Source organism: Hydra vulgaris, chromosome 01 (assembly GCF_038396675.1).
Source record: "Hydra vulgaris chromosome 01, alternate assembly HydraT2T_AEP".
Lineage (NCBI taxonomy): Eukaryota > Metazoa > Cnidaria > Hydrozoa > Anthoathecata > Hydridae > Hydra > Hydra vulgaris.
The window spans coordinates 29,279,528-29,287,500 of NC_088920.1; the positions used below are offsets into that span (position 1 = coordinate 29,279,528).

The window sequence follows — 7,973 nt, forward strand, 5'->3', positions numbered from 1 at the left end:
GAAGGAAAATATTACTACCTTAATTACTACATTAAAATAAAAACATTATTAGATTGTTAGTAGGGGAGACCGGGGCTAGTTGGCAGCAGGGGTAAGTTGACGAACTGCGTTTATCTGCAAAGCCTTTCATCAGAAAGTGCCAGTTATCTCAGCAAACTATTCTAGTTGACCATTTCATCTTTCACTGTAGTATTGTTAGGATTTGCGCATGCGCATAAAAGATATTATGATTTATGTTTTTTCCACATTTTTGTAACTTTTACAACTTCTTTATTTTTTCGATTGTTGAAAGCAATTGCATCAAGTGCACGTAAACTTGATTTGAGTTATATCTTGCATGGTTTAGTGAAATCTGTCCAACCATCCATTTTTTACTATTTACCTTTTTCAGGAATCGGTAGGGTTTGTGACTTTATAGCTGTCGGGGTTAGTTGGCAAAATATTGGCGGGGCAAGTTGGCTGTATATTTCAATTAAACCCGATTGTGATTGGACGTAAATTGAAAGAGTTTTCAATTTTTAATTTTACAACTTTTTGAAATATTATATTAAAATTGATTAGATAGATAGATCACATAGATCACATGCGAAACTATAAAACAAAAACAGAGAGGGCTATCATTCCTTAAAAATTTTATAAAAAAATGCTACTGATGCTGTCTTATTAGAAGGAAAATCTATACGAAAAACAGCTAAAGACTTAAATACCCGTGAAAAAAGTTTGTCCCGATACTGCAAAAACAACATTATGGTCAGCAAATATCAGGTTACATAAAATCTAGACAGGTCAATATATATATATATATATATATTGTATATAAAAATTATGTTAGTGTTTTTATTTACAAATAGCTCAATGGTCTTGTAGAACATAACACTTATATTTTATAACTGTGTGTTAGTGTGTGTTAACCTATGTGTGTGCGTATGTTTGTGTGTTTGTGTGCATGTATATAGTGTTATTTATTTTAATATTGATATTGCTCATTTAAGTCTTTACTGATTTACAAGATTCGTCGGAACAATATGTGACTAAAGCTTCTGATATTTATTATGGACTTTCTCCTAAGGAAGTGAGGAAACTAGCTTATCAGTATGGAAAAGCGAATAGCATAAAAATGCCTCATAATTGGAGTACAAATGAAGCAGCTGGAGAGGACTGGTTAAGTGCTTACCTCAAAAAGCACAAAAAATTGTCAATAAGAAAACCTGAGGCAACAAGTCAAGCACGTGTTTCCAGTTTTATCCAACAAATGTTCAAAAGTTTTACAACCATTTACAAACTGTTGATATTCCAAAGTGGAGATATTTGGAATATGGATGAAACTGATATTACCTCAGCTAAAACTCCAGTTCATATTGTAGCAAGAAAAAGTTTTAAACAAATTAGGCGAGTTACTTCGGCTGAGAGAGGCAGTTTAGTAACTGTAGCAGTTGCTGTTTCTGCCAATGGTAATTCAATTCCTTCATTTTCATATTTCTTTGTGTGAAATTTAAAAGCTATTTTTTAAATGGTGCTCCTAATGGAATGCAGGCGCTGCAAACCCATCTGTTTGGATGACCGAAGTTCAACTTTTGCAGTTTTCCCATCATTTTGTCAAATATGGTTTAAGCATGAATGAACAACCCGTTTTGTTTCTATTAGACAATCATGACTCTTATCTTTCAGTAGAGGCTTTAGATTACTTTAAAGAAAATGGGGTATCGGTTTGTTCATTTCCTCCTCATTGCAGCCAAACTTCAACCTCTATATCGAAGTGTATTTGGACCTTTTAAAAAATACACAAACACAGCATAAAATACACAAACACAGCGATGCATAGATGACAATGCACCCTGGTTCCACAATGTCTATTTACAGTATTCCAGGTATTGTGGGTAACTTATTTCCATTAGCATGTACCCCTAATAATATCAAGGCTGGTTTTGAAAAAATAGAAATTTTTCCACTAAATGTTAACATTTTTAGTGAACACAATTTTATGCTAGGCAATAACACAGATAGACCAACTCCGAAACAAGTCTGTGCTGTGGAAAGTACAGTGGTAAATATAAGTAATGTAACTGATGTTGACTTTACAATATCAGAGAATGACATGTTAGAAGCTGGTTGCTCAAAAGATACAAAACCACATCATGATATTTAAGCAATAATGATGTACAATGCATCTACAGAGTCACTGTAATACACTGTTTTGTTTTCACTTTTTTTCACTTTTTAATTATATAGTTTTTATTTATATTTACTCTTTTGCTTAAAATGTTACAATGACTTGATCCAAAAGTTTGATGATATTGATAAAAGTATATTTCAGCTATAATTCCTTTTATAAAAAAGGGTTAAGGTTAAAATAATATTGGAATACATATAAATAGGACTTTAAACTTTAATTTTTATTATTGTGAGTCAACTTACCCCTTGAGTATAAGCAACTTACTATGTGGTAGGGTAAGTTGGTGCAATTTTTTTATTTTTGAGGGCCCGGAAAGGCCCCAAGAATTTTTTTTTAATTAATAGTTCAGCCTTACCCTTGGGAGAGGTAATAGATCAGTGCCATGAATGAGAGATGAAATGTTAGACCTTCCTTTGTTAACAACGCTGTTGAAGATTTTAAGTGAAAAAGATGAAAAAATGATTATGATTAGATAGAGCAGCTGCACAAGAGGGTGAAAACCATAGAGTAGGATGAGGCTTGACTTGGAACTAAGGAGAAGGAATAAAATCAGCCATTCCTGCCTGAATCCAGGTTACATAGGGGGCGCATTTTTCAGCAGAGAGGGAAAAGACATCAGTCCAAGGACCGTCACATAGAAAATCACAAAAAGAGTTCCAGTCAGCTTTAGGGTAGTAGTAAGTAGTGCGATGATAGGGTGAGTCCGAAAATGAAGTACAAGATAAAAGATTTAAAAAGATTATTGCATGGTCAGAACCACCTAAAAGATAAAAAGTAGAAACTGAACACAAGCTAGGATCACAGACCAGACATAATCCAAGGAGTGAAGGTAAATGATTAAGGTTGTCAGTAAAACGAGTCACAAAGTTAACTATCTGAGTAAGAAATTTAGAAATGTAGAAGTTATAGGCTTAAGTGCCAGCAGGGTCAGTGGCATTAGAGCCAAGTTATTTAGTGTGATGACCATTAAAGTGACCAATAACAACAATATTGGCAGAGGGGTAAAGAGAGAGAACATGGTCAATTTGATCAGAAATTACATCAAAGAGTGCAGTCTTTGGAAGAAGAAGAACGATAAAGAACAAAAAGAAAGGTGATAGAATGAAGAGGTGCTAAGCAGAAGCACATAAAGAAAAGCCAAAGGATTCGAACCTGATTTCACATCAAATAGGTGAGTTGATGCGTATATATACCCCTAAGCCAAGCATTGAGATCAGAAGAAGGAATAGCAGAATTTAAAATTGCCTCACCAAGTCTGGTGAATTTTGCAAGAGGTAAGATTCAACTGATGGAAGGTTACTTCGCAAACCACAAATTTTATGCAATTTTCTCAGTCCTGTTAATTAACCCTAAGTCATAACATAGGGCTTCTTGTGGCCTCGACAATGCCCACCCAAAAAATATTAACAGGACACCATCAATGTGCAACATGGCACTGATAATACTCTGATATTTTGCAGCTGTTGATGGAATCAGCCTCTCTTAGAGCTACCGCTGAGTTCGGGAAACCTTTCTAACAGCCGGCCTCGGAACCATTAAACTGAGTTTTAGAGCTGTACCCTAGTTAGGAGAGAACAGCAAGAGTTGCATAGCCACTATCAAGGAGACACAAGCAAAAACCTATGACAAAAGACAAGAAGATTCAGCATTCATCACAAACATACAGATGGCATCTTAAAGGTGAGTCAACACTGCCCCAGAAGTTCAGACAGAACACTAACATACAGATAGCAACTAACGGGTGAGTCAACACCGCGCAAGAGGTTTCAACAGAACACAAACATACATATAAATTAGATTACAGGTGAGCTAAAACAGTAACTAAGGCACCTCAAACTATATAAAAGACACACAGGAAAAAAATTAAAATAAAAAATAAAATTAAATTAATATACATGTATATATTACTATAGGCATGGCCAATTTTAAATAATACTGATAAAGGAAGCCATCTCCTTCCAGCCTTTGCTAAGAAAGCGAATCCCACAAGGCAGCAGGATATGAAACAGGTTGCACACAAATGCAAGAAAGAGATAAAATCACATGGCAGTACTAGTAGACTCTATACACATCTAAGAACCACGAAAGTGACTTGATAAAGAAAAATTATATTTCAACTGCATGTATGGTTATTGGCTTAGTTTTCATCTGTTCGATTGCTATTGGACAAAAATCCCAAATTGTTGATCACCAATTTCTCCCAAATTCAACATAACGATCCTGCATTTTTTTCTGGGCTGACTGTCCTTAACAGACTTCCTTTTAGCATATTTGACAAATTAGCTAAACTGAGAACATTGCAAGAGTCTCATGAGTTTGTTGTTTTGAAATCTGAGACAACAATTTTAAATACGGTAGTCAAATACGCTAACAAGACTAACGAAATTTTAGAGCAGCTGTAACGCAGTGGTTAGCGCGCTTGCCTCAGAAGCTAGAGATCTGTGGTTTAATGCCACCTCTGTGCAAGTTTTATAACATATGAAATTCCTTTCAATGTTTTTCTGCGGGTGCTCTATGATGAGACTGTAAGGACTTTTTGGGGCACCAAAATAAATAAATCAAAATGCAGTTTATGCTAAATTATAACAAAGACATTGTGTGCATTACAACTGATGGAGCTTCAGAAATGCAGAAAATAGAATATTTTAGTGATTATGGTCAACAATTTTGCATTGTGGATAGCATTTAACTGGGTGTACAAGATACTTTGAATATAAAATCATCAATTGCCAAAAAAAGCATAAAAGGAACCAGCAATGATAAGAAAAGCAGTGAAAGTAATAATGGCAAAGATAAGAGCACTAACAATGATGCAAACATAACAAATAATAATGAAAAAGATTTCTCTGACATGTTTTATGTTTTGACTAGCAAAAAGGACAACACTATTGGAGTGCTTGCAGTCAGATATCAGTCAGATTGCTTATGCATGTGAAAATATTTGTTGTGTTGTGAAATTATTTTAACGCTTGCTTACAATAAATGATCAAACACTCTAAAAATACACAGACTAATTTGGTAAAACTTTTCCAATAATAATCAACTTCAAAAATCGCTGGACAACCTGAAAATGCAAACTTTCTCAAGAGAAAAATTCTATTTGCAAGATGCTGATTGACCATGTGTCCGAAAGTGAGATAAATGATAAAGAGTTCAACACAACATCATGTTGTGGCATGTCTGGCGCCAGTGAAATTGGTTAATTAAGTTATATAACTTTAGAGACACAGATTTAGCTGTTAAATTAAAAGCTATGATTATATGTGATTGTGTGTGATTATGTGTGATTATGTGTGATTGTGTGAGGAATAAATGAATGATGGATAATTTTATCTAGCTTGCTGCACTAGAGCCATCACTAATATAAAATTATATAGATCCAGCTCAGTCTTTTAAACACTTTAGGTAATAAATCACTGTAAATGATCTAGTTTAACTTGATGAGTGGTTCAATCAGCAAGCAGATGACCCTTTGCCTCCATCAGCATTTTATTTGATAGTGATTCTGTTTCAGGAAAGAATGAATATTTCAAAAAATTTATTAAAACAATACGCAATGAGCAATTTTAATAAAAGAACATGTGGAACATGTTTGTAAAATTTTTACAAATACTTGAATAAAATAATTGTAAAGCCAACAAGTGTAGAATTATCACAATTACAACCATCTCTTTAGGATGACACCCTTAATGCCTTTTGTATTATTACACACACACACACATATACGACATTATTACAACATTAATACACATTATTACACACACACACATATATGACCCTCGGAATCTGGAAAAATGCAATAATTTGCTAACCTCAATCTTTAAGAGGTAAGCATCAGGTCGGCAAAAAAAATTTGATACAAAAATCTTACTATAAGACAGTAACGAGGTCAGCAACTTTTGCTGACCTTAAACAATTTTTTAAGTTGGCAGTATATTAGCTGTATATTAAGGCATCTTATACTAGTATATTAGGGCATCTTATACTTTTCAGAAAACAACTTTTTTTATAATAAACATTTGGCCCTTTGTATTTTTTTGCTTGAAAATATTAAAATTAAAGATCTGTTAAAATAAAGATGCTATTAATAAGTTTTCATTTGCAAAAATTGATTTAGTGCTAGAATTTATTGACCTGAAAATTATCTTGAAGGGTAAATACATTTTTTTGTGGAAGCAATAAAAAACGCACAAACTTCTTGATAAAATTAAACTTTTCACAATTTCACAGTAAATTTTTAAACAAAAAAGTTTTTAAAGTTCGATATTTTCTTGTATTGTATTTTTCGTATTTCGCTTTTGTATTTTTATATATTTCAACCCAACAATATAATATTGTCGAAGTAAAAGAGATAATTTACAATGAGTCGTATAAAAACAAGAAAAAGACAAGCAACAGCAATGTCTGATTTAATAAGTATACATTTTTTGAGAACATAATTGCTTTATTTTAAAACTATATATAATATAATAATATATAATATAATTATATATAATGTTTTATTAATATAATATTATTTTAATAATATTATGAATTTTAAGTCATGAATACAATTTCTTTTAAAAAACTTGATCAACAATAACATTGACATTGACAAAACAATAATACTGACAAATATTTTTTTTTCAAATATTATAATCTATTTAAAATTAATAGTATTTGTTTGCTACTAATCTTATATCTTAATTTAATAATATTGATATAATGTTAATATACAATAACATATAATGTTATTTTACAATAACAATAATAATAATAATAATAATATGATAAAATTTTATCTTAAGGAAAAAGAAGAGACTTTGTTCCATCTGAGCTATCAACTCTTGGTGCTGTTCTTTGTAAAGCTTTACTCATTAAAGAGTTGTCAGAAAAGAAAGTATATCCATTAGATGATTTGGTTAGAGAAACAAGATTGGATGTTGTTAAAAAATGGAAAAAAGCAACTCAGACTTTTTATCTCCAGTTATTTTTACAGATAAGCCAGTTGACAGAAAGATCAAAAAAGTTAATAATGATGTTCAGGATATTTGCAGAAAAAGATTAACAAAAAGAGTAGAAATTGACAAAGTAATGATGTCTATGCCACAATTTTTTGATATAACTAACTGCAAATGTGCAATTTTATTTTGTAATGAATCAAGTTGTCTGGGATGTGAAAAGAAAGTTCATATCAACTGTAAATGTAAAAAATCAGTGAGGATTCCTATAATAGAATTAAAATTTATTCACTCGCAGAGAAAAAAAGGAGAGCAAAATTATAATAAGATCAAAAAACTACTAAAGATTAAGAGGAAAGCAAATGGCAATTGAGCAAAGTAGTAAGAAGGAACAGAATTTGAAAAAGTTCAAGGAAAAAGAGGTGATAAATAGTAACCATTTGAAAAGAACATATGCTGAGGTTTTAGAAACAAGTAATGATGAAGAAGAATGCTCTAAAGGTGAGTTCGAATGTTCTAGTTACACTGAACATATTGATTTATTAAACATAAGTAATGATTTCAAAGTAAAGCAAAATTATATGAAGATTCAAAATACTGCTATTGCTGCAATAAGATATGAAGTTTCAAACACTGCTGCATCTGCAATTGCTTCAAGATTTTTAAAAGATTTGGTGGAGGCCTTGTTGTTCCAGAATCAGTTGTTCCAGAATCAACTCCTTTTTTTATTATTAGAACAGCTTTTTAAAATTGGTATGTTTAGGATAGCGATGTTAATTTATACACTTTTACACGGATTTATTGGGGTGAAAAAAAAACATTAAAAAGACTGAAAAGTACTAATTAATTCAAAAAACATT

General features: G+C 31.8%; 1 protein-coding gene across 2 annotated transcripts in view; it reads right to left on the minus strand.

Annotated features, from left to right (window-relative positions):
- The window catches only part of LOC124810307 (nicolin-1), a 37,429-nt gene that overhangs the window by 1,144 nt on the left and 28,312 nt on the right, over positions 1-7,973 (minus strand). The window lies entirely within an intron of this gene.